The sequence below is a fragment of the Anser brachyrhynchus genome (genome assembly GCF_964034855.1).
Source record: "Anser brachyrhynchus genome assembly, chromosome: 1".
In the NCBI taxonomy this organism is placed as follows: Eukaryota; Metazoa; Chordata; class Aves; order Anseriformes; family Anatidae; genus Anser; species Anser brachyrhynchus.
This window is the reverse complement of record NC_137694.1, coordinates 51,005,992-51,031,301: the sequence shown is the minus strand read 5'-3', so window position 1 is coordinate 51,031,301 and position 25,310 is coordinate 51,005,992. Positions and strand designations below refer to the sequence as shown.

The 25,310-nt window shown below is 33.8% G+C and overlaps 1 protein-coding gene and 1 long non-coding RNA gene across 22 annotated transcripts in view; one reads left to right on the top strand and one right to left on the bottom strand.

The window, feature by feature from the left end:
• Nucleotides 1-18,324, top strand: part of LOC308193561 — a 97,050-nt gene extending 78,726 nt beyond the window's left edge. For 12 of the 21 annotated variants that reach the window (XR_013949747.1, XR_013949748.1, XR_013949749.1 and 9 more), the window contains one exon: nt 11,049-15,883. This is a non-coding gene — a long non-coding RNA (uncharacterized lncRNA). Of the gene's footprint in view, nt 1-11,048; nt 15,884-18,088 lie in introns of those variants that run through there. The other 9 variants (XR_013949745.1, XR_013949755.1, XR_013949743.1 and 6 more) reach the window with 9 other exon arrangements.
• Nucleotides 1-25,310, bottom strand: part of LOC308193528 (uncharacterized protein) — a 351,138-nt gene that overhangs the window by 192,043 nt on the left and 133,785 nt on the right. The window lies entirely within an intron of this gene.

Below are 25,310 nucleotides of genomic sequence, written 5' to 3'. Positions count from 1 at the left end.
TGTTTTCAAAACGCTGAATGAATTTTAATGAATTCCATTATTAAATACAAAAACTTATTAAAGACTTAGACTGCTAAGTAAGAACATTCAAAATAGGAAATGATAAAAGTAAGATTATTTGTGTAACAATACATATAGATCCTTTCTGCATACAGATTTAAAGATAAACTCTGGTTATAGTCAATTAGATTGACTTTTTTTTTTTCCTTAGCTCTATGTTCAATAACATTTAAGACAATGGCTGTGACCTGCTTGCTCACATGGTTAGATCTGCTGAAATTAACAGAAATATGAGATCAGATTTCATATAAATAGATGAAATAACATAAAATCTCTTTAAATTTAGGTGTTATCCATTAATTATCACTCTAATTTTCCAATAAAAGCTGAAAATATCATATGTGGAAAAAAAAATGTGGTAAAGCTACCTGAAAAGTTCATAAAAATGTCTAGGGTTGTAGACTTAATAAACTCCTGATTGCTCAAGTCCCATTTGCACAATTCACTATGATTAAGTAATACTACAGTGTAGAAGAGTAAAAACTCGACTAAATTAAACTAAACTAAGATAAAAGGAACTTATTAATGCACTATTAAAAAACAACTGTGTTTCCTGTGAGTGAAAAATTATTCAGAATCAAAGTATGTTTCTGTAAATATCTAAGCCATACATGTTTTCTTTCTACCTTCAGGTTTCTTAGAGTGAAAAAAAAATAAATATATTAATTTAAAAAAGTAGAACTAACATCTGACTTAATGAACACATTTGTGTAAATCAGCTTGAAAATGGTAACTAGCTGAAGAAGGAACATATTCTAGGAAAGGACTATGCACTTCTTTATCATTATTTTGGAAATAGGAGGGTTTTTCCTTAGGAAGACTATCAGGAAACTTTTTTGTTAGTCCTGAACATCCCTGCATAAAACTAAATTACAGCAACTTGTTTGCTGTGGTGAAGTGCAGAAGGAAGGTACAAGTCAGTATAGCTCATCCTCTGAGCCCCTGCTCTAAACAAATGTGACATTGGAGACTATGTAGGTAGAAGTCTGTTGGAGATTAGAATTTAAGAAATTGTTGATCTTGATCTTTTTTTTTTTTTTTTAGGTAAGCATTTATTATCCTTCCACCCTTCCACCTGTCTTTGATTCAAGGCAAAACTGCTAGAATATCCCTGTATTCTCCCTCTGTCTCACTTCCTGCTTACTGCTTTAAATATTCTCTACATGCTACATACACATATTTCCCTACAATATATTTTGCTTGTGCTGGAATCCAAGATAATTAGGAGTTTGAGAAAAATTGCTAGCTAAGTTGACTGTTTAAAAGCAGTGGGCACAGCTCTTTCCACCACATGCCAACCCTCCAAAAGATGAGGACAACTGGCTATAGTAATCCTTTCTGCAGTCTCCAAGACTGAGCCCTTTTGTATATTTATCTGCAGGTTAGGATTAATGAAAAAGAGTTTGAACAGCAGGATTTGCCTGGCTTAATTCAAATGGAATTTTTCTGGTCGATGATGAAAATGTGTGTGAAATGAAAAGCATACTGAAGCTGCCTATGAAGTACTATCTTACTGCTAAGCTTTCAAAGAATACTTTTCATATATTGATCTTCTACTTCTTTGGGTGTGCAGTTAAGTGTGATTTCAAATAGAATGGAAGTCTCAGTATCTTTAAAATATAAAAGAGTGGATCAGCTTTTTCCTTCAAACAAATTTTTAAGAAAACTGTGAAAAATTGTCACATAGTGTTCTTTTATATACAGAAAACATCTGAAAATCTTGCTGCTGTAAATTTTTTCAGTATGAATTATAATTCACCAATTATGTTACTCTATAGAGACACTAACCAAGGCACAAGTAATCCACTGTTAAACAACCATCTCTCAAACTTTACGCCTTAAAAAATTGGATTTCTCATTTGACCACCGTCATGGTTTCAGCTGGGACAGAGTTAATTCTCTTCATAGTAGCTGATATGGTACTGTGTTTTGGATTTAGGGCGAAAATAATGTTGATAACACACCAATGTTTCAGTTGTTGCTGAGTAATGCTATCAGCAGAGTATTGACTAAAAGCTTCTTTCAGGATACAAAAAAAGAATAAATTCTTAGAACAAAGCTCATTTGTTTTTCAGAATATAAGTCTAGCCCTGATTGTCATAACTAGTTTTTGTTTTTATCATTTTATCATACTTTTATCATTTATTAACAATGACAATACTATATATAATTTTTCGCCTCACTTACTGAGGCTACACAGTCATTACAAGAAGGCAGAATTTCCTGTTTAACCAGGACTTACCAAAATTAAAGGAGCTATAAATTGAAGAGATCCCAAGAGGCAAACCAAGCAGTTGGTTATGTGACCATAAAAAGAAAGGAAGGAATCTTTGGTTGCATTTCCTTTAAAGTTCATAATTATGTTTTTCAAAAACAATAGTAGTCTGAGAAAATTAAAACTTGATCTAGCGTTCCATTTTACCTAAAAATACCTCTAGAAGGAGAACAAAAACTGTAATTCTTCCTATGTAGGGTTAAAAAATTAGTCAACTAACTCTCTCCAAGGGCCAGTCTAGAAAATGTATTGTTTCACAATTCCAAAAAACGCACATAGGATTTACTTATCTTTCAGAACATTTAATTTAAAAACTCTATTAAATGTGAAACATGTTAAAATCAGCTTGCACAATCTCTTATTCCCCTCTTCCCACTTTAAACACACTTCAAAGTAAAACTGAGTTTGCCATCAAACTAGAGATTATGGCAAAACGTGATTCTTGTGACATGACAAAAAGTAAATGCGGTTTAGCAGAAAAAAATAGATAAATGGTTTTGACTGCATGCTCTCTGGATTGCTTAACATCCACAGAATAAAAGAGAGTTGGAATAAGAAATCACTGAGAAAGAACTGGTATTCCATTTTTGCAGGTTGCCACTCTTTAGTAAGGCAAGTAATAACTTTTAAGTGGTAATAAATCAAAAAGGAGCATTTATTCTTAGGTGATTAATGGAAAGACGTATTGGTTGGGACATTAAATGAAAGGCCTTATCAAATACTTAAATTTATCAGTCATTGAAAAAGCATACTTCTTTATTCCGACACAAACTGCCAAGGAGTGATTTAAATTAGTCTGTATTAGAATCTTCGAAATGCAATTCAGCCTGCATTTTAACGGTAATGAAATGGTTCCTTTATTAAACTGATATCTGGCTGCTTAACTGCTGTAGTTGTGGGAGCCCATTCACACAAAGCATAACCAACATAATTGATTTTCTCCCCCAGTTTCAAAACCAGGTGAAAACAATTTTCTCCACAGCAGACTTGTTTGGGAAATAAATGTAAATAATCTGTACCTTGATGTAAACCTTGTATCAGTAAACAACTTGTTTATCTTACAATGTCTAAGATACTCAATACACATCACTCAGCTGAATACATTTTTTCTTCACAGGTAAGATGAACGTACCTTCTTTGTACCTTCTTTATACCTTCTAAGGTACAAAGAAGTACGTACACGCGCACACACGCGTGCGCGCACACACACACACACACACAAAGCCACTGAGAAAAAAGCTGTGTGAGGAAAAGTTGTGACAAGGCTTGGGGCCTATGTTTAAACTCAGGACCCTGGCCCTGGCCTGCTCTGTGTTGCAGACATGCCCACTCCCATCCTAGTATGCTTCTGCTGCTCCCTGCAGCAAAGCATCACTATATGAAGTCTTGCACAAACTGCAACTGTACTTTTGTTGCAGACCAAAGGTTGCAATAATTGGGACTGTTTTGGGTATGTATTTAGTAGCAATGGAAGAGTCAGTATATTTTTCCAACCCTCCCAGTACCTGAGACGACATGACTGAGAAGAGGGCCAAACTCATTACTAAAGCACACTGTAGGGGCCACAAAATAATTATCATAAACTGAAACAGGAGATGATCTGACTCAATATCAGAAAAAGGTTTTTGCTAGGTTGCCTAAAGATACTGTGTAGTCTTCATCCCTGGAAGCTGTAAAGATCCAACCAACCAAAGCTCTAAGCAAACTGCTCTGATGTCAGAGCTAGCCCAGCTTTAAAGCAAGAGGTTGGATTGGAGACTGAGATCCTGCCCAGCCTCAATTACTCTTTTGTCTCAAGAGGGGAGAACACAACTTTTGAAGGGGGAGATTAATTTGTTTACTTCTTTCCACGTGAAAGTCTGGGGTGTTCATTAATATTTCTTTGATAATTTTTGGAGAGAATTTGGTAAGAATAATCTCTCTAGAGACATTCAGTTCTTAGTGTTTTGGCAGTGTGCCTGCCAAAACATGGGCTCTGTTGGATGGATATTTTTGAGGGGAGGAGAGGTATTTCCCCACTCCTAAAGCATTCAGAGTCAATAGAACATACTTCATTCAAACAAGGTTAAAAATAAAATATAAAAATCACTCTACTAATAATTCACCAATTCCTAACAATATTCTAATGTCTAAATGTTTTCTCTCACTTTTTTTTCACTGTTTAATTGCTGCAAATTGAGTTGTTGTTGCTGTTTTCTCAAACTGTTTATTGTTGTAAAGTGTTTATTGCAATTATGAACTTATGGCATGACCCACAGCTAATACAACACATTAATTTCTCTTTTCTCTCTCTATTTTTATATTCACACAAATATTTTTTTTATTATTTTTTTCACTTTCTTTGTTCCACTGATGTGGAACTTCCACTTTTCAAGATCTAATTTTTTTTTTTTTTTTTTTCCTAACATTGTAGTCAGTGAGATGTCTCAAGGAACAGCATTCAATGGCTGCTTCAGTAGGGAGTGACAGAATCAGTCCAATCTCTTCTGACATTATTCTACTTACAACTTACAGTGGCCCAGGCAAAAATCTCAATGAACTTTCCGTTTCAAGAGAAGGGGGTTTACTGCTGAAAATTTATCTTATGATGGATTATTCCTTGTTAGAAGGATAAAAAGCTTCCAAAAGGCTCTATGTAAGTAAGTAGATCTAAACGAATATGTTGTTTGGACTCTTTAATTTGGTTCTATTAAAAAAAATAAAAAAATAACATAAAAAAAGGTAATCGACTCACTAAATTAAATCAATAAACAATTAAGAACCTTTGCAGTGATATACCCCACAAGAAATCTATATAAAAGTGCAATATATGGAAATCAATAAAAGCTTTATTTTAGCTGGTATTTGGTCTTCTGAAATTTAGTTGACATGCAGGTTCAACCCCTAAACATCTTTGCAATTCCAAGCAATGGAATGATTATATATTTGCCATTGCGTAATACTTTTCCTTAGGTAGCAAGACTTTTCTTTTATTTGTAGTTAAAAAGCACCACAGCTTTTTATAGCTTCAAATAAACATAGCACCTTCTTATCATTAGAAAAAAATGTCTAAAACATCATAGGAATTTGAAAATTTGATGCAAATGTTTAACTGAGGGGTGTGAGTGGAAACAGCACATTTTTTCATCTAACAAACCTCAATATTTATCAATATCAAGCATCACATAACTGAGTTGTTTACTCTGCTTTTACTGTCTTATTATAAAGCAGAGTACTTTCATTTTTCTTAAAACAAACAAACAAACAAACAAACATTTACAATCTTGAATCAAATATATTCTAGCTGCTTTATTCCGAAAATTTTGATTCCTTAAAATACCTCTAAATATGTTCTCACTTATCAGTGCATATAAATATCTGAAGGGAGGGTGTCAAGACGATGGGGACAGACTATTTTTGATTGTGGCCAGCACAATGAGAAGCAACAAACTAAAGCACAGGAAATTTCAGCTGAATATGAAAGGGCACTTCTTTACTGTGAGGGTAACAGAGCACTGGAACAGGTTGCCCAGAGAGGCTGTGGAGTCTCCTTCAAAACCTGCCTAGATGCGATCCCGTGCAATGTACTGTAGGTGACCCTGCTTGGCAGTGGGGTTTGGACTAAATGATCTCCAGAGGTCCCTTCCAACCTCAACCATTCTGTGACTCTGTGATTCTGTGATTCTCAGCATGAACAATTTTGTATTGCTATATGTGCTTGGCTGCCCAGAACAATGCATCCTATTTAATTGAAAATGTTTAAATGAAAGTAAATTTTTTTTGTACTTCATTTTTAGTAGAAAAATGATTGTCTAATACACATTTAATTTTTTAACAACAACAACAAAAAAGCATATTTTTAAAACCAAGCATGTGAATGTTTTTCTTGACCAAAGATTTCAATAGTAAGCATGTGCTTAAATGTTTTGGAGAAACAGAACTGAAGTTTTGTTAAAATTTTACCACAAGAACAAACCTATTACAGAAAATATCCGATTATAAACCACCTGGACAAATATTTATTGGGACTCACTTCAAGTTAAAAGAGAAGCATAACCAAAAAGGTAACCAGATAAAAGGTAACTGACCACAGGTAGTTTTGGGTCTGATCTGATTTTCAGAAAGATTTTCAGCTCCTGTTCATTTACCTGAAGTTCCCAATACTTCTGAAAAATCAGGTAATGCGAGGGGATGGAATTATTTCTTGTTGGATAGTACTAACACAAAGTCGTAATAAAGAAATAAAGATATATATATAAAAGATATTTATTCTTTTTCTAAAATTATTTTAAAGCGATATTTAAGTAAAGGAACAAAGGTAATTTATCTCTCTGAGGGAGGGAGCTACATTTGTCTCACTAACCAGGTACACAAACAACTTGTCAAATGGTGCCTAGTATAGTTTATTGCTTGAATAGTTTGGCAGAGGAAAAACAAACAAACAAAAAAAACCCACAAGTTTTGTGACCTTCCTGAAGCTTTTGCACTGTGGATAATTTCTTCTGAGTAAAAAATAATCAGGATACAGAATTTTACAGCATAGGTATCTGATCTCATTTCATCATTATGGTACAAGTAGTGATTCGTACGAAGATTACACTTTGATTTTAATTTAAATGGATTTTACTGGTAAATAGGATTTTGTTATGCTTCATAAGAATACAGTTCATGAAGTGAGCTGAATTGCCTACCTTTACAAATTGATATGGATCAGAAGAGAAACTTCATTTCATGCAACCTTTGAAATACCCATACAGAAATGTAAAACTTATTCTTGAAGTCATCTGTGGCTCTAATGCATTAAGAATCATTTTTATCTAACCAGATGCAAAAGTTTTGTATTTAGCTTGCTATTTACCTATCATATTTTCTGTTTAATTTTCTTCTCTAATATCAAACAGTATTAAAAGTATAATCTCCATTACATCTCTAAAAATATTTCCATTAATTTCTTTTTTAATTACACTCATTCTACATATGCCTGAATTTCCTGTTGTATTCCTATGCCTTCTTCAAGCTAACCTCCTTCAAATTAATTTGAAATAACTCTTCACTCATGAGATAATCAGTATTAACTTCATAAAAAATATAATTTTATTTTTTGCTTTTGTTTTTGTTTTCCTCTGGAAACTTATACAAAATGGAATATAGTTGCCTTGTTTTATGTTTCTCAGAGGATTCTGCATATAATTTTCTTCATATTTTTCACTCACAGTATCACACAGTATCACAGATTTCTAGGTTGGAAGAGACCTCAAGATCATCGAGTCCAACCTCCGACCTAACACTCAGTACTCCACTAAACCATATCACTAAGCTCTACATCTAAACGTCTTTTAAAGATCTCCAGGGATGGTGACTCCACCACCTCCCTGGGCAGCCCGTTCCAATGCTTAATAACCCTTTCGGTAAAGAAGTACTTCCTAACATCCAACCTAAAACTCCCCTGTCGCAACTTTCGCCCATTCCCCCTCGTCCTGTCACCAGGCACGTGGGAGAACAGACCAACCCCCACCTCGCTACAGCCTCCTTTAAGGTAACTGTAGAGAGCGATAAGGTCACCCCTGAGCCTCCTCTTCTCCAGGCTGAACAAGCCCAGCTCCCTCAGCCGCTCCTCATAAGACTTGTTCTCCAGACCCCTCACCAGCTTCGTTGCCCTTCTCTGGACTCTCTCGAGCACGTCCATGTCCTTCTTGTAGCGAGGGGCCCAAAACTGAACACAGTACTCAAGGTGCGGCCTCACCAGAGCCGAGTACAGGGGCACAATCACTTCCCTAGACCTGCACTCAGACCATAAAAATTTAAATGTAAAAGCTATATGTGTCAATGTGGTTTTACCTATACATTTTAAATATGGCTTTCTATCATAGATAACTATATTTTAGCTGTAGTCACATATTCTAATCCAAAATTGCTTTTTTTCTTTCCCCACACCAGAAAACCAAAGCATTTTAGAAGGTCAAATTTTACAAAGTGGTCAAACATACAATTAATTTTGATCATAAATTTAAGGTGCATTTTTCTGATACCGACACCTCCCTGCATTAGTAAGTGTCTTGAAGCACTGCTATGAAAAAAAGCAATGTAGCTTAAGTGAAGGAAGTATAATAAAATACCAGTCAGTTTCGTCTTACTATTATATCTGTATGCAAGGGGATTAAAGTTAATGTTTACTTTCTTATAAACATAAAAATGAAAATATATTGTTCTTCCTGAGACCACACAGAGCTACGTTTGTCGTCAATAAAAATATTGTGAGTGCTGTTGCCTGGCAACCTTCATGCAAGGAAAATTGTATTCCTGAGCACAATTTAAACTGTAATGTAAGATTCTAGGATACCTATAAAATGTTGATACTGTGTTATTTCTATGAACTGCACTCAGAATCCTATAAAAAACACTCAGAATCCTATAAAAAGTCAGCCATTTTAAATTAATATTAAACATTTTAAATGTTTATTGAAAAAAACTAATATGAAAATAAAAAAAATATTTTTAAAAATGATTTCAACAACAACAAAACGAAATCCATCATTAGACACTAGTGAAAACACACTTAGGTCCATGATCAACCCTGAGATGTTATTGATTCAAAAAATTATACCGTGATTTCATTTTTAATTTTTAAAGGCAAATATTGCTACCTGAAAGAGAGAGATTATTTTATAAAAGCATAAAGAGTACATCAGTGTTTGGAAAAAAAAAATCATATGTAGATATCTCAGTAATATTAATGCTATATTCTGTATTAGTTAGACATCCTACCAAGCTTCAGACATTCACAAGATGGCTCCATCATAATTATGTTCACTCTTTGTGAAAACTTATGTTATCTTCTATTTTCTTAAAGATAAAAATAATCAGAATTGAAAGTGTCCATGTTTTGTACAATCACATAAAAATGCTAAGGGAGATATTCTGGTATAGAAACTGGCAGAAATGTTGGCTTCATCCTTAAATATAATCAACATATAGAAACAGATAAGCAAGTTCTCAATTACAATGAAAATCTCATGCAAGGAAAAGCAATAATATTTAAGTAGTGCCTTCTATTTCTCATGTTATCCCTTTATGATTAAGAAAAAAATATCACTTTCAATATCATCAATATCATTAATATCATCATCAATATCATAACTTTTTCTGTTGTTAATTGAGGCTTAAAATAAATTAGAAATAAATTACTCTAGTGATTTCTAGGCAGCATTTTTTAACTGAGTGTCTACAACAGCCATGTGCACAAGTATATATTAATAACAATAATTCTGAAAACTGCTCTATTTTTAATGCAATATTTTTGTGATATTAATGCAATATTTTTGTCCCATCAGAACAGAGACACTTGGATTCCATTAGGCAAATATTTAAAATATATTTAATTAAACTTTGATAAGTTATATGCCCAACGTTAATGAAAAATTAGTGCTTCCTTTGAATAATTTTATCTTCTCTTTGTATAGTCTTCTCTTTATAAAGTTTGACTAACTCAAGACCTTAGACTTATTGGATGGATTAGAGTGATAAAGACAAGATGTTATTCAGAGATGCTATTCACCACCATCAGTTATTATGTGGTTTGCCAGTTATTATGTGTTTCTTTTATTTATATGTATGTCTAATTTTAGCAAAAAACAACAGGAGTGGTGCCTTCACAATATAAAAAGGATAATAAGATACTTGAATGCATCTAGAGGAGGGCAAGGGTAAAATAGCTGGAAGGCACGTCCTCCGAGGAGAAGCTGAGGACACTTGGGCTTTCTAGTCTTGAGAAAAGTAGGCCAAGAAGTGATCTCATTGCTGTTTACAACTTCCTGAGAAGGGAAAGTGAAGAAGGAGGTGCCAGTCTTTTCTCCCTTGTAACCAGTGATAGGACACCTGGGAATGGCACAAAGCTGCACCAGGGGATGTTCAGACTGGATATTAGGAAAAATTGTTTTACTGTGAGGGTGGTCAAATACTGGAACAGACGTCCTAGAGAGGTGGTTGATATCTTATGTCTGTCAGTGTTCAAGAGGCATTTGGATAATGCTCTTAATCATAATGTTTTAACTTTTGGTTAGTCCTGGAGTGGTAAAGCAGTTGAACTTGATGATATTTGTAGTTCCCGTCTGATTGAACCATTCTACTCCTATTCTATTCTATTCTATTCTATTCTATTCTATTCTATTCTATTCTATTCTATTCTATTCTATTCTATTCTATTCTATTCTATTCTATTCTATTCTATTCTATTCTATTCTATTCTATTCTATTCTATTCTATTCTATTCTATTCTATTCTATTCTATTCTATTCTATTCTATTCTATGCTATGCTATGCTATGCTATGCTATGCTATGCTATGCTATGCTATGCTATGCTATGCTATGCTATGCTATGCTATGCTATGCTATTCGCTATAAAAAGAAATAGTCACTTGAACTATATTTGATGCCAAATCTGCTAAATATACAAAGAGATATGATAGCCAGAAATGTGAAATATTCTCTAAACTTTCTGCCTTTGATAGCAGCACTCACTTCCATCTGTTAGTCCCAACTGAGAGGCTTCCTAGCTAGCTCCAGCTATTTCAAGTTTAGGGATTACTATACTATAAACTAATCTATTTAGATTCCTCAAAAATCTATGCATAAACTTTTTAAAAGATCTGTAGGAAGCAGCTATTTTTATCTTAGATAGTTGTTTTAGGCTGGAATGATTTACTGCATACCTTCATATCTCCCCTGGCCCTACAGAGAACAAAGAAGACTGTCTCATGCTTGCCACTCCTAAATTTGATGTTTTATCTCAGGTGAGAACTATGATTATTAAATACTTTGTTATGTATGCAAACACAGATTATAAATGGTACATATGTTAATTAGTATTTATGGCTGAAAATTGAATAATTTTGTTAATTAGTGAGAAGAAATTGACATTTATTAACTTTTCTATCTTATTCAAATTCCTTTGAAATTCTTATTTCCCTTGTCTAACCCAGCTCCCTGGGTAGTTTTTAATTGGAGAAAATAATATATTCTTAGTCTAGAGCCTCTTAACTCCATGCTATCTCACTGATGCTGCTAAGCGTAAGAAATACCAAGCCTTCTGGCTTCTGTGTAGCTGACATCAAAATAACAAGTACAGTGAGGCTTTGCTTGTTGGAAAAACAATATTTGATGACTTCAAGTGGAAATAAAATACCAGAAAACAAATTTCAGAACACTACAATTTTAGAGGAGTGACCTGAGCACTATGAACAGAGAATTCTAGATCTGCAAGACTTGCAGAGAAGGGATAGGATTCAACACCTGGACCTTCCCAAAGGGATTAAGAATTTTGGGTTGCTACATTTTTACAGTCTCTAGACATAAGGTACAAACTCCTGGTTTTCATATTTTTTGAGAGGTTAAGTTATACTCAAACTTGTCTTAGATTGTATTCCTTCAAAGTGTGTAAGATTGAAAGGAATTATCTTGCTCTGCATTACTTCTGGCAAGAAGTAATCTTTGTATCTTAGATAACACTTCATGCAGCTGATAAGAATAGGAGGAAACTATTTTTTTTAATGTATATATAACATTTCAATTTTGGAAATCCATCACAACCAAAAATAAAATTCAACTTAGAAGGTTAAGCATACTTTGATATCTATCTCATCTCATCTCACTGAATTTTCACTACACTGGAAAGCAAGAAAGCAAACTTATGCTTAATAAAAAGATGATAAATTGTAAAAGAGAGAAGTGGGTTTTATTTATTTATTTGTTTTTAAGAAAGGAGGATAAAAGAAATAGGTCATGTCACCAGAGGTACCTGGATAGCAAAATCAAAGAAAGAAAACTATTCACTGCAACTCCCTGCTGTCCTTTGAGATAAAACATACAGGGGAATTCTCTCAATTTTCCAATATACAAGCTAAGTTTCAAAAGCCTGCCCAGCATCAGGGAAGAGTTGTTCCCACTGATTGTAAATAACCCTTCCCTCTTGGCAGCTTTGCCGCTGCAGTAATACTGCCAGAAGATATAGGCCTCAAGGTATCTACAGTACAGAATCAGTGAAATGTTTCATTGTGAATAATGTATTTTGGCAGATGCTTGATCTTATCTTTTAAAAGTAAAAGTGAAACTAGTCTTCCACAGTGTTCAGACATTTCATCTTTTTAAAAGGGTTCCTTTGACAAAGTAATACAGATTTGGCTATCCTGTGTCTCTTTTTCTCCTACTACATAAAGATATTAAGTTGTACAACTTTGATGAACATGTCATCCCTTACAAAATCATGAAAAATATTTCAAAATGTCTATTAAAATAGGCTATCTGCAAATGTTACCTCCTTATGTTTCAGATCTCAGCTAGCTGTTCCACAGGAGCTTGAATTCAGGACTAAGACATGAATCAATTAGGTGTTCAGCCTGTGCAAGCCTGAAAAGGGGTCATTGGAACAAGAATACATTCAACATCCTCCATTCTTTAATGAAATCAGCAATCACAAGAAAGTGTGTCTAAGATAAAGCAAAATGGAAAGAAAGGAGGTAGAGCCCTTGACAGGGAAAAAAGAAAAAAAAAAAAAGAGAGAGAGAGAGAGAGAGAAACTATCTGTGCATGTGCATATGAACTGTAGGTGATAAAAAATGAAAGATAAGACAAGTGAAGACACACAAGGAGAGAAATGGGGAGGGAGAGGGAGGCAGGGGAAGCTACAGTGAAGAGTAGGCTAAACAGAAAAAAAAAAAAAAGAGAAACAATACTATGAAAGATATATGTGACCAGAAATACATATATTCAACAAACCAAAATTAGAAAATAAAATAAAATAAAATAAAATAAAATAAATAAAATAAAATAAAATAAAATAAAATAAAATAAAATAAAATAAAATAATAAAATAAAATAAATCAAAACAAAACAAAATAAAATTAAAATTAAAATTAATTAATTAAATTAAATCTAATTTAATTTAATTAAACCCACAAATAATTAAACACAAGGAAATGGACAGAGACAGCTAAATCATTTGTAATGACAAATGGTAATGAAACAAGAAGTAAATAAATTAATGTGAATAAAGAAGAAGAAATCAACACTAAAAAGATAAAATAGGATCCAGAGTGCTGAAATATTTTTAAGTTTATATTAATGCTAACTTGAAATTATTTTTTTAGTTGTTTTTTCTGTATGTGGACATATACCGTTTTCTGTTCCTTAGAGGAATGATTCCCGATTCCTTTAAAAATAAGCACTGTAATTTATGACATTCCTGGTTCTGAACAGTGTTTGGGATGCTCAGTCAATTTGAAAGGATTTGAGGAAATGGGAAAAGCATCAGCAGTAACTTTTAGGAGACTAATTTAATGTCTTGTTAATAAAACAATGAAAATAAGTCTGGTCTTTTTGTTTACATGCTTAAAGTTTTTATACCTTTAGTTTGTGTAAGTACCATATTCTCCCTTATTATGTCTGCTCCCTTCTGTAAATTATTCTGTACTGGGATATATATATTCTTTTTCATGTTCAATTCAACTTGTCACTGGTGTCATTTCTAGTAGCATGCGTTAAACTTCTGGAGGAGACTCATATCTCATTAAAAAGCCAAAACTTAGGTATCTTGATTTTAGGTGCCTTTATGTGAATCAAATGTTTAGTCTCTTGCTGTGATAAATGGAGATATAGTTAGGTCTGTCAAAGAAAGTCATCTTAAAGTAAACATCAGCAAACCAGTGAGCCAACATGTCTTCCAGGTTCCCTTGGTGTCATTGACAAGGGTTGTGACTCAGTCAACTATTCTGAGTTTAGCGTGTAGCTAGACCTACATAATTGTCTAGTAACATCTGATATGCCCTGGGGTGGCCAGGACATATAGACTGTATTAGAAGTTATGAAACAGGACCTCAGGAATACTGATACTATCCCATAATGGTATCTGGAGGCCCATTGGAACATCTCAAGAAATTCTATATGTTCATGGGTTTGGCTGAGATGAAGTTAATCTTCTTCATAGCAGCCTGTATGGTTGTGATGTAAAGATCCGTAATTTAAAGAATGTTGATAACATCAGTTTTTTATCTATTGCTGAACAACTCTTGCACAATATCAAGGTCTTCTCTGTTTCTTACACTGTCCACCCCAGTGAGAAGGCTGGTGTGTGCGCAAGCTGGGGTGAAACATCTGGGACAGCTAACCTGAAGGGATATCCCATAGTTATATGGCATTGCATTCAACAACAACAACAACAACAAAAAGCCCAGGGAAAGGAAGAGGAAGGTTATTTCCTTCCTCCATAATAAGGGTTATTTATTTGACTTTCCATATAAAAGTTACATGTGATGGAGTCCTGCTTTCCGGGTAGTGGGTAAACATCTGGCTGCCAATGGAAAGAAGTGAATGAATACCGTATTTTGCTTTGTGTGCACTCATATTTCTGCTAATATATTCAACTGTCTTTATCTCAACCTACATTTTTTCAGCTTTTGCTCTTCTGATTCCCTCTTCCATCCCTTTGGGGGGTGAGGTGAGTGAACAGCTGTGTGGGGGCTTAATTACTATCAGGGCTCAAACCACCATAGTAAACAACAAATAGAGCTCTTGGTACATCTGGAAACACCTGCATAAAGACATCCCAGTATTTTATAAGATATTCTTAACTTTCAGGAGTCACAATGGACATTCCGCATGAAGACTTTTATTTCATTTCATTTTGGAACAGTTAACACAATAATTTCAAAGGGTCAACTGATTTTCTGTGACAAGTTCTAATTTTCAGCTAGTTCATTTTAAATGTTGTTTGTTAACTTTTTCCCATTGAATATTTTGCTTCATGATTGTTCTAAAGTGCTGAATACTAGAAAATCAAGTTATGCAAAACACATTTATTTTTATTCTCTCTTACTGGTGTTACGTCATGATCTTATAGAAAAAAATACGCGGACTGGACAAAAGCATATGTCTCATGGACAGAAAGGAATGCCTAATTTAGCATTTATTTATAGCAGCAAATGATTGCTTCCTCTATAAACATTGAACACCAAACATGATTATGAGCCCTAACATTGGATAGCCTACATGATCTGTAAGTCAATAGGTGCAGCAGTACTTTCTGGACAGATTAAATCTTGAAAAAAGAGAGAGAGGTAAAAAATATAACTGTGGAAGGAATAATTGAATGAAACTAAGAAGTATAATCACAGTCACTTAAATACAGTTAATTGAATATTTCTAACTGTTAAAGTATACCTGGACCATAAAACTGCTAACACTGGAAAATTAAACTGACTTCTAGGAAGGTTAGGGTAGGAAATTTTGTTCTCAATTGCATTAGTCAATTATATTATTCATTGAAGCAAGTCAACTAGCTCTATATTTGCATGGATATAAATGAGGCCAAGTAGATCCAGTCAGCAAATGACCTTTCTTTAAAGGAAAACTTAACTTACTTTTAGTGTTGTTGTTTTTTTATTGTTTGTACAAATCTTAATCAAATGTAAAAATAAAATAAAATAAAATAAAAAAATTGTTAACAAAACTGAAATGGGAACAAGAAAGCTTTTATATCAGTTAAAACCTTTGTATATTTCATATGCATAGGATATATATGAAACAAAAAATATATAAATTAAATTTTATATACATAATGTGCATATATATAAATTATATGTATACATATAAAACCTTGTGTGTTTGTGTATAATCACCTTACATTTTATACATATTACACATATATATGTATTTTTAATAGAAAAATAATTTATAAATAAAAACCTTTTTGTTATGGAAATGCAACATTGTTTTTTTGTTGGTTTTGTTTGTTTGTTTGAAGGAAAAATCAAATCATGTAAAATCTATGACTTCTAAAGAAAAGGTTCACTAAAGAGGCATTTTGTGGCAGAAAATTGTTTTGATGGTGTCCAAAATAATTGGAGATATATCATTTTTTCTAACTGTAAACAAGTCACGTGTCTGTTACCTTAATATAATTCTTGTTACTTGATTGAGGCAATTCTTCTTGGAGTCAGACAAGAATGGTGAAATTTTTGTCAGCATCCTTTTCATTTTCCATTAAAAATTCTTGATGAGGGTTGAGATGGAGTTTTTAAAATGATGTGGAGTTAAAATTCAGTTCATTAAAATACAACAGTAGGGCATCTGCTGAGAATCAGGGGAATTTTTCCATACAAATGAGGCGATGTAGAACTTATACTGTGGAGCTAATCATTAAGAATTCTAATCATCCGAAATTCCTCACTCCATGGGTGCTGATCTGATGGCTCCATAATTCAGCACATAAGGGTAGGATTACATTAGGATTTTAAAAAAGTAGTCTTCATGGTCACAGAGGGCCAGGTTTAGGCCTTCATGAATAATACATAGACAGGGAAGGGAAGAGATTTCATTCAATGTTCTAACCTGAACAATTACAGGAAAGTTTTGGAATAAAATGAGTTTATTTGATTCTATTCAGTTTTAAAAGCTCTTATAGCCAGTGCATCCTAAATTTATCATTAATGTATGTATGAGTTATCAGAACTAGATAACTTATTTTCGTCAAATGGTATTAGTCTTACATAGATAAAATGCTTTGTTTCAATTGAATTAGATTAACTAAAGATCTCTGCCTAGAATTCATTTCTATAGGGTTGTCACAAAATATAACTGGTTATATAAATTATTAGCTGGGCAAAATTCTACACTTACTCCTGAAAACTGATTCTTAGTTTCTTGTTACTACTGCTTTCACCTTAAATTTCAATCAAACTTAAAATTATCTGTGCTTGATCAGATAAAGAAAACCATGGATTCTTAGGAGCATTATTCCCCCAGTTTTCTATATGAACAACTTGAATTATATGAAATACTATCTGGAATTTAGCAAAAGGCACACTGGCTTGGGCCAGAAAAGAAGAACTAGGAGAGTGAGAGGACAAAAACCACAGGGACAGCAGTACATGAACAATCCATGAAACATCTTTGTGGAGGAAATGTCTCCACAACAGCAGTGGAAACTGCTGAGGTAACTTTGATGGCTTTTTCCTCATGTGTAACCTTTTTAGGTGGCTATGTGATTATTAAAATATGATATGCTTCTGAAATGGAGGAATTTTCTCCATCCTTCTGTTATATAGAATATATAGAAAACACAGATGAAGAATGGAGAAAAATGTTCTTTATTCCTGAGAACACACTGATCTAAGATAACTGATTAGTTTTGCAAACAGCTAAGGACGAAATAGAGAAAAAATTAAAAAGACTAATCTAGTGCATTGAGAGTCTGAAATAATGAGTAATATTTTGAGGAATGTTACATATGCATTTATTCATCCAAATTATTCCTTTATATTGGTGACAGACTTGAAAAGTATTTTACTGGGCTTAGTCTCAGCCACATTTTGTTTCTGCTCATAAAGCTTATTTAGTTTCTGAAAATATATACAAAAATCAGCAACCTGTTTTGGAAAAGCAGCAATGCTTAAATTATACTGACCATTTCATGGAGCGCTAGTGAAATTAAAGGACAAAGGGAGAGAAAAAGTAAATATATATATATAAATAAAATTGTTTAAACACAAAATAATGTTACTTATTTCATAGAAATAAGACTATTTCCAAATATAATATGAGGCAACAGATTTCTAGAATTATCTATCCAATATCATATACCCCAGCAAAATAGTGATGGTATTGTTCTTTTCTTTTTGCTCCCTCTCTGTTCTATCTCTGTTTGTACTCAGTTCTGTTCATTATTTCCATAAGAAAAATAATTCATATCTTCACTCACTCTTCCAATTCATTATATTTTTCAGATCTATGTATGGATCCAAAGAAAATCTCCTGCCACAAGTGAGAAATATGTTTAAGACAGGTTCATTTTTTTGGAAAAAATAAATGGAAAAAAAAGAAAAAAAAAAGGAGAAAAAAAAGGCTCACTGAAATGTTTTAAGTAATGTAGTCAGCTTACTTTCAGACCAGTCACTCTATGCTAAATGTATTATTTTATAATGAAAGCCTACATTTCAAGGTTAACATAATAAAAGCAATATTTGATTGACTATCTGTCTTTTTATTGTCTGTACTTCAGATTTATATTTCAATTGCCGCAAATTTCTTTCCTTCTAAATACTTCCCTGATGCAATTTTTAATTGTGCCATTCTACTCCACATTTCTCTAATCTCATAATGGTTTGAATGTTACTTTCTTTTTGATAAGAAAAAAAAAAATAGACACAAAGAAATGAGTTGAAGAAGGAAGAGTAGAACAATAATTTGTCAACGTGAAGTAAGAATTCTAATACTGCCTTGATATACCTTGGGAGCAAAATTGATGAAAGAAAGAACACTGCTTAGAAGCACTTTCTAATTGAAAATGATAGCAAAATGGTTAGTCATAAAAGTCATAATATGATTCAAAGTTCAGAACTTAAAACTACAGGTTTTCTATTCTAAAGAAAAATAAGCAATTAAATAAGTGAATATAAAATATACTTAATATCTCCTTCTCATTCAAAAGACACGTGACTTTAGTTTCATCACTTTGAGCGAAGGGAAAGGAAGAGACATCCATAGAAGAATTTAATGCTCTTGAAATTTGTATTTTAATTAAATTGGCAGAAGTACACTAACTGTAGAATAGACATACCCTAAAATATAGATTGATAAATAATATCAATTGATTTATATGGTTGATCAAGACTGAAAGTTTCAATGGGATTAATTTACTTAGGACATTTCAGAGAATCTGCTGCACAGAGATACTAATTTACATCATTTTGCTGACTACTTAGGAAATGGCAGTCTCAGCACTATTAAAAAAACTTTTCAGCATTCTAGAACACTTGCTTTGAACAAAGATGGTTCATAGAAGAATATCTTTTCCAAAAAAAAAAGGCATCAAGGCATGATTCTGTAGAATGAAGAGTGTACAAATTGAGAGGGCAATTCTTAACATTTTTATTTTAATCCTTTTACCATTGTCTATAAATAAAATAAAAATAGCTTGATTTCGTGGCTGGGGGAGAGGGGGGGAGGACAGTTCAAAGAAAAGAACTATGGCATCAGAGGCATGCAAGACAATCATCTTCAGATATGGGTGAGTCCTGGAAACAATTTTTAAATGGCCACTTAGAAATTTAATTGAAACAATTAAAGATTTGAGTACCTGAGAGACAATAAGGAGCACTGTACAGAATAAATCCAGTTGCTATTAACCAACAATGACACATCAAAGAAAAGGTTGAAAAATCAAAGGCTCTTTTTTATTCCAATTTGTCCTACAGTTACTTCTTTTAGATGGCACTGAAACTATGCAAACTTCTTAAAGCTCAATTTCATGTTTACTACATTTTTGTAGCTTAAACATTCTGTACATTTATGACACTCATGATGTATTTTCAAATGTTATACTGCTTTTTAAAAAAATCTATAAACCAAAAAGGAGGTTGATGAAACTTCAAATACTAGTTAACACATACTCCAGAATATGTTCTTGTTTGGGAGGGATATACAAAATAGAGGGTGTACAACTCCTCTTACCTATTCTGACTGTCTCGAGAAAGAAAGAAAGAAACAAGGTCAGATAAATTTCTCTCCACATTTCTTATCAGTTATAACCCTTTCTGCACTACTACTGCTATTTCAGGTCAGCATTGCAGCATTGCCATTCCCTTGCTTCTGTCCCCTTGCACCTCAGTCCCAAACTGGTACAACATGACGGGACTATCAGGCTCAGGGAGCCATGGAGCAGTAAAAACTTCAGGAGTGAGCCACTTAGTTCTTTCACTCCCCTTGCTGGTGGTACTCTCCTTTTGTCCAATTACTGAAGCAAATCAGAACAGAACCAGGTACTGGGGCTAGTCAGTGAAGGTTAGGGAGACTATTCCATATCTCAGAAGAGCCATAAGCTTGTTACAGACTCACTTTCACTGCATGCCGCGTGGTAGAGGAAAAGGATAATAGTGGGAACACAGACCACAGCTCTTAGCCACATACAAGCCCAAGCAAATGACCACAGCTGTTGCAAAGAAATGGCTTTATCTCAACACAAAGGGGACTAGAGAGTGGTTATAGATATGTCATTGGTTATAGAATAACAGCCATCAATAGATGAGTAGATCAACTGGTGGTGTAAATGTTTCTCCCATGTTCGTTAAGTGTGTGAATGGCTCCCTGCGTTCGCCAGACCAGTGTGGGGGAACTGAGTATGTGGCTTAGCCCAACAGAGTATAAAAACTTTATGACCAGTGAAACAATTTTGAAGAGAGCAATGGGCTTGAGCTGGCCTCAACCCACAGATTCTGTCCTTGCAATTGGGGATGTCCAGCTTCATCATGGTAAGCATATAGAGACTGGTGATGGGAATCACACTCATATTGTAATCTAAGTTTATATTACAATTTTTCCATTGTTTGTATAGTGATTTCAGTACATTAGTGTAATACTTTTCCAAGTGAAAATCCTGTTTAACATCAAATATCTTCCTATAAAGTTGATATTAAACATTACACCTTCAATGTGTATATATGCGGAATATCTAAAAGAACATGGTCAGAGTATTGGACTCTGAGAGCCAAGCCCAAGTTTTGATCTCTTTTCCAAAAGGTTTTAAATTAATGTAGTGCTTCTTTTTATTGTGATAGTGTTTATTTTATGCATTTTTATTTTTACTTTTGGTCCCATGAAAAGACACATGCTATTATTTACTTTTGATGTACAATGGAAACAAGATTCTTCATCACATCTGAGTGAGAAAATAAACATCATCAATGAGCTGATAAACAACATATGAGACATCAGTGACTGAACCTAGTGAAATTAATTTAGCTGGATTCCTGATACAAGCAGTGAAGAGTTCTGAAGTATAATTGTCCTCATTTTGGCTGGGATAGAGTTAATTTTCTCCATATAGTCTCATATGGTGCTAAGTTTTGAATTTGTAATGAAAGCAGAGTTGATAATATACCCATGTTCTAGCTGTTGCTTAGCAGTCAAGATCCTTTCTGTTTCTCATGCTGCCCTGCCAGCAAGGAGGCTGGGGGTGCACAAGCAGTTTGAAGGGGACACAGCCAGGACAGCTGACCCCCAAACAACCAAGGGGATCATCCCATACCATTTAACATCATCCTCATCAATAAAAACTGGGGGAAAGGAGGAAGGGGGGTATGTTTGGAGTGAAAGCTTTTGTCTTCCCAAATAAACATTATGCATGATGAATCCTGCCATCCTGGAACTGGTTGAACGTCTGTCTGTCAATGGGAAATAGTGAACAAATTCCTTATCTCGCTTTGTTTATATGCACAGCTTTGACTTTGTGTAGTAAGCTGTCTTTATCTCAAGCATAAAATTTTTAACTTTTACCTTTCCTGTTTTCTTTACCACCCCTCCTTTCCAGGTGGTATGGGAGCAAGCAGCTCTATGGGTCTCACTGCCTGCTAGGGTGAAACCACAATGATCATTCAAACCAGAAATTTGCTTTAAGTAGTCTGTCTTTTCTTGGAAGGATTATTTCCCTGGTTGTGGAAGAAGCCTAGCATTCCCAGATTACATTATCTTTTGTGAATGTCTTCCCTGCTTTGTGTCCCCCACAAATCAGTAATTCTAAGGAAAGACACCCCCCAAAAAAAAAAAATAAATAAATAAAATTTGTAATGTCAGTCTAAAATAAATCCGTGGATATTAGTAGTTAATAACTGGATTTTTATTTATTTTTTTTCCAACACAATTAATTTGAAATTGACAAAATCTAAGTAACAACTGTATATTTTGACTGTTAGTTCCCACAACTCTTGAATGAGATACCTGTTAAACCATATGAGAAGTAATTGTGAGTTTCCAGAGAGATTTCATGCAAAAGGGACTGGTATATTCATTTATAAGACTTAGAAATATCATTTATTTTTTTATTATTATTCTCATAATTTTGGAAGTTATGTTAAATGTTATAACTATGTAAAATTATAAAGATATGAAACATTTAATGTACACTGAAGTAGAAGTGCATGTAGTTCTCCCTAGGTAACCTTCATCAAAGCATTCCATTCTCTAACTAAATCATCATCATAAATGTGACCAAAATGAAACCAAACAATAATCTTTGTGGTCAGTGATAAAGATTTATAACTTGCATTTCAATTTGTGTTGCTACCCAAAACTAATTCAGAACAGATACAGAGAATTCATTCTACCACGGTGAACAAAGGATGTGACCTACAAAATCAGTTAATTTGACTTAATGTAGTGGTGTAAACTTTTGTCAATATGGCAGTCTTTCATTGTGTACAGTTGTGTAGTTTTTTTTTTTTTCTTTTGTTTGTTCTAAAACTAGAGGCCACCTCAACCAAATTGAATTAACTTCTAATTTGTGTTTTTCAGTAAGACTGGTGATGCATAAGAGTAATTAAAAATACAGTTTCAGCATAACTGTATTAAATGACCTAACTTTTTTTTTTTTTTAAACTCTTTGAAATAGAGCTCCTTTACAAACATTAAAGTAGTTGGTGTATCAAGGACCACTTTCCACATCATTATGAATCTAACTTATTTGAATTTTTAATGGATAAGAATAGGGCTTACTTTAATCCTAACTACACCCTCTTTCCAAGACATCAGTTGGGCTTGAGAAAAGCATAAAAGACATAGCAGTGCTTTTGAATGATTCACCTTTAGTAAACAGTCATCTGAACATGTAAGGAAGCTGATTTACATAAGCAAAACTACCCAGCTCCTTGAATTACATGAGTGTTTTCTCATGTAGATAATGATAGGACAAGGGGGAATGGTTTTAAACTGAAAGAGTGGATATTTAGATAGGATGTTAGGAAGAAGTTCTTTACTCAGAGGGTGGTGAGGCACTGGAACAGGTTGCTGAGAGAAGTTGTGGATGCCCCATCCCTGGAGGTGTTCAAGACCAGGCTGGATGGACCCTGGCAAACCTGATCTAGTGGGTGGCATCCCTGCCTATGGCAGGAGGGTTGGAACTAGATGATCTTTAAGGTCCCTTCCAACCCAAACCATTCTATGATTCTATGAAGATTGGTAGCTGACAACTTTGCAGACAGCATTAGCCTTTTACAAAATACATCAGAAGCACCAAAACATTTGAAAAATATCAACTTAGTAGACCATTACTTCAATAATGATATACCTAGCCACTTACAAATCTAGAAAACTTCTGAATATATCCCTAGGTCTTGCAATAGAACAGAGAAAAATCTTGAACTATTAAAAAAAGGGGAAAAAAAAAAAAAGACAAGAAACATTTTTGATTTGATTTTCCAAACAAGTACTTCATGGCTCCAGCAGAATTAATATAAATATTCCGTTTTCCTTCGATAGTGGACTATACTCAGTCATATCCTAACAGTTCACGGGAGGCATAAATATCTTTTACAGTAATGGAGCCACACAATTTTCTGCATTGCAGCCCTGGCAAATTGAGATTATCACTCATACATGAGTATATGTTCAATGCAAAAGGCATAAAGGAATTCATTAAATTCCCTCTGGCTCTGCTGAATGTCTCTATAACCAGAGTATGAATTTATAGTCTTCTCAAAGAAGTTGCTTCTCAACCATTGCTTCTCAAAGTGCCCTATGCATGGGAAAGAAAGCAAATAAAAAGAGCACCAAAAAAAGAATAATCTTATTTCATTCAGACCAGGTATGTTAGACACAGATAGAGCATTCACGGGAATTTAGCCTTAGTCATGAAAATTTAGCCTTAAATTTCAAAATTCCAGGGAGACTAGAGCATCCGCAGCCTGCAAGTATGATGTTAACCTTTTCAATATTCTGTGGTTTGTTTCTTGTTTGTTGCTCTCTTTGCTTACAGATTACTAAAACTGTAATCATGAAAAATTGTCCCTCACAAATCAAATTTCAAAAATCTAACAAAATCAAAAATAAATCTGTTTACTACTATCTTTCAGGGACTATATAACACTTTTGACAGTTATTGCAAAGAATGTGAAAAGTCATAAACCCATTATCATGACGAAGATTTTCACAGCAATTGAAAATTATATGAACTCAGCACAATTGTGTCTACATTTCCAAATAAGTTCATCTAGCACCATTCATAATGACTGATAGTCATGAAAGGATGTAAAACAAGACGGGGAGGTTTGCTCCTGGTCATCTTTCACCCATGTCTAAAACATTTCTATAACTTCTAGCTAAATAGGCAATGAATGACAATGTGGGATTTTACTGAAGGAGATGGAGGAGAGAAAGAAAAAAAGTGTGGCAGACAGTTGGGGGGAAATGGGAATTGTTTTAAGCATTTAAATGCTTTTCTACTCTACTGCAAGAAGCACCACTACATAACAGAATAACTCAGAACATGTCTACTCTTATTATTTTTCATAGAAATATGAGAAGGCTGCCAATATTTTTGAAGACCCATAGTTGATAACTGTAACAGGATGTGGACAGAAGAGATGAAAAGTATATCTCAAATTGTTTAGTAGCTGACTAGCACTTTTTTGTACAGCATCATGTACAGCATGGGCTTCTTGTTTTTTTCACATAAACTTTATATTTTGACTCTGTCTTTGAAAGAAATAAAAATTATCGTAGAGAGTATCATCTAGAATAAATTGAGCAGAGAAGCTGGAACATTTGTTCTTATTTTCAGATAGACCAATTAATGGTAGCAGCCATAATGGTGACCTGGCTCTTAATGGGAAACATACCGAAAAAAAAATATATGTCTGCCGTTCAGAGAAGTACTGTCCTGGGACCAAGGCCTGGGAAGCAGGAGCATCCTTGACAGACACAGTTGGCCTCTTTGAAATGCAGCCGAGAACCTAAGAACAGGAGACATCCTAAAGATACCATTGATAAGGACAAAAACAAGGCATTGTAATATAAACCTATCATCTGATAATGAGAAGATAGTGTAGGAATACAAAATTTTGTACAAGAGAACAGGAAATATCAGTGTTTATTGGTTGTCTTAGTTGACACACAGAAATTAGCAGCATCTATTGGCTGCTCTAAGATGCGGTGTCCTACACTCTCTTATGTCTCTGT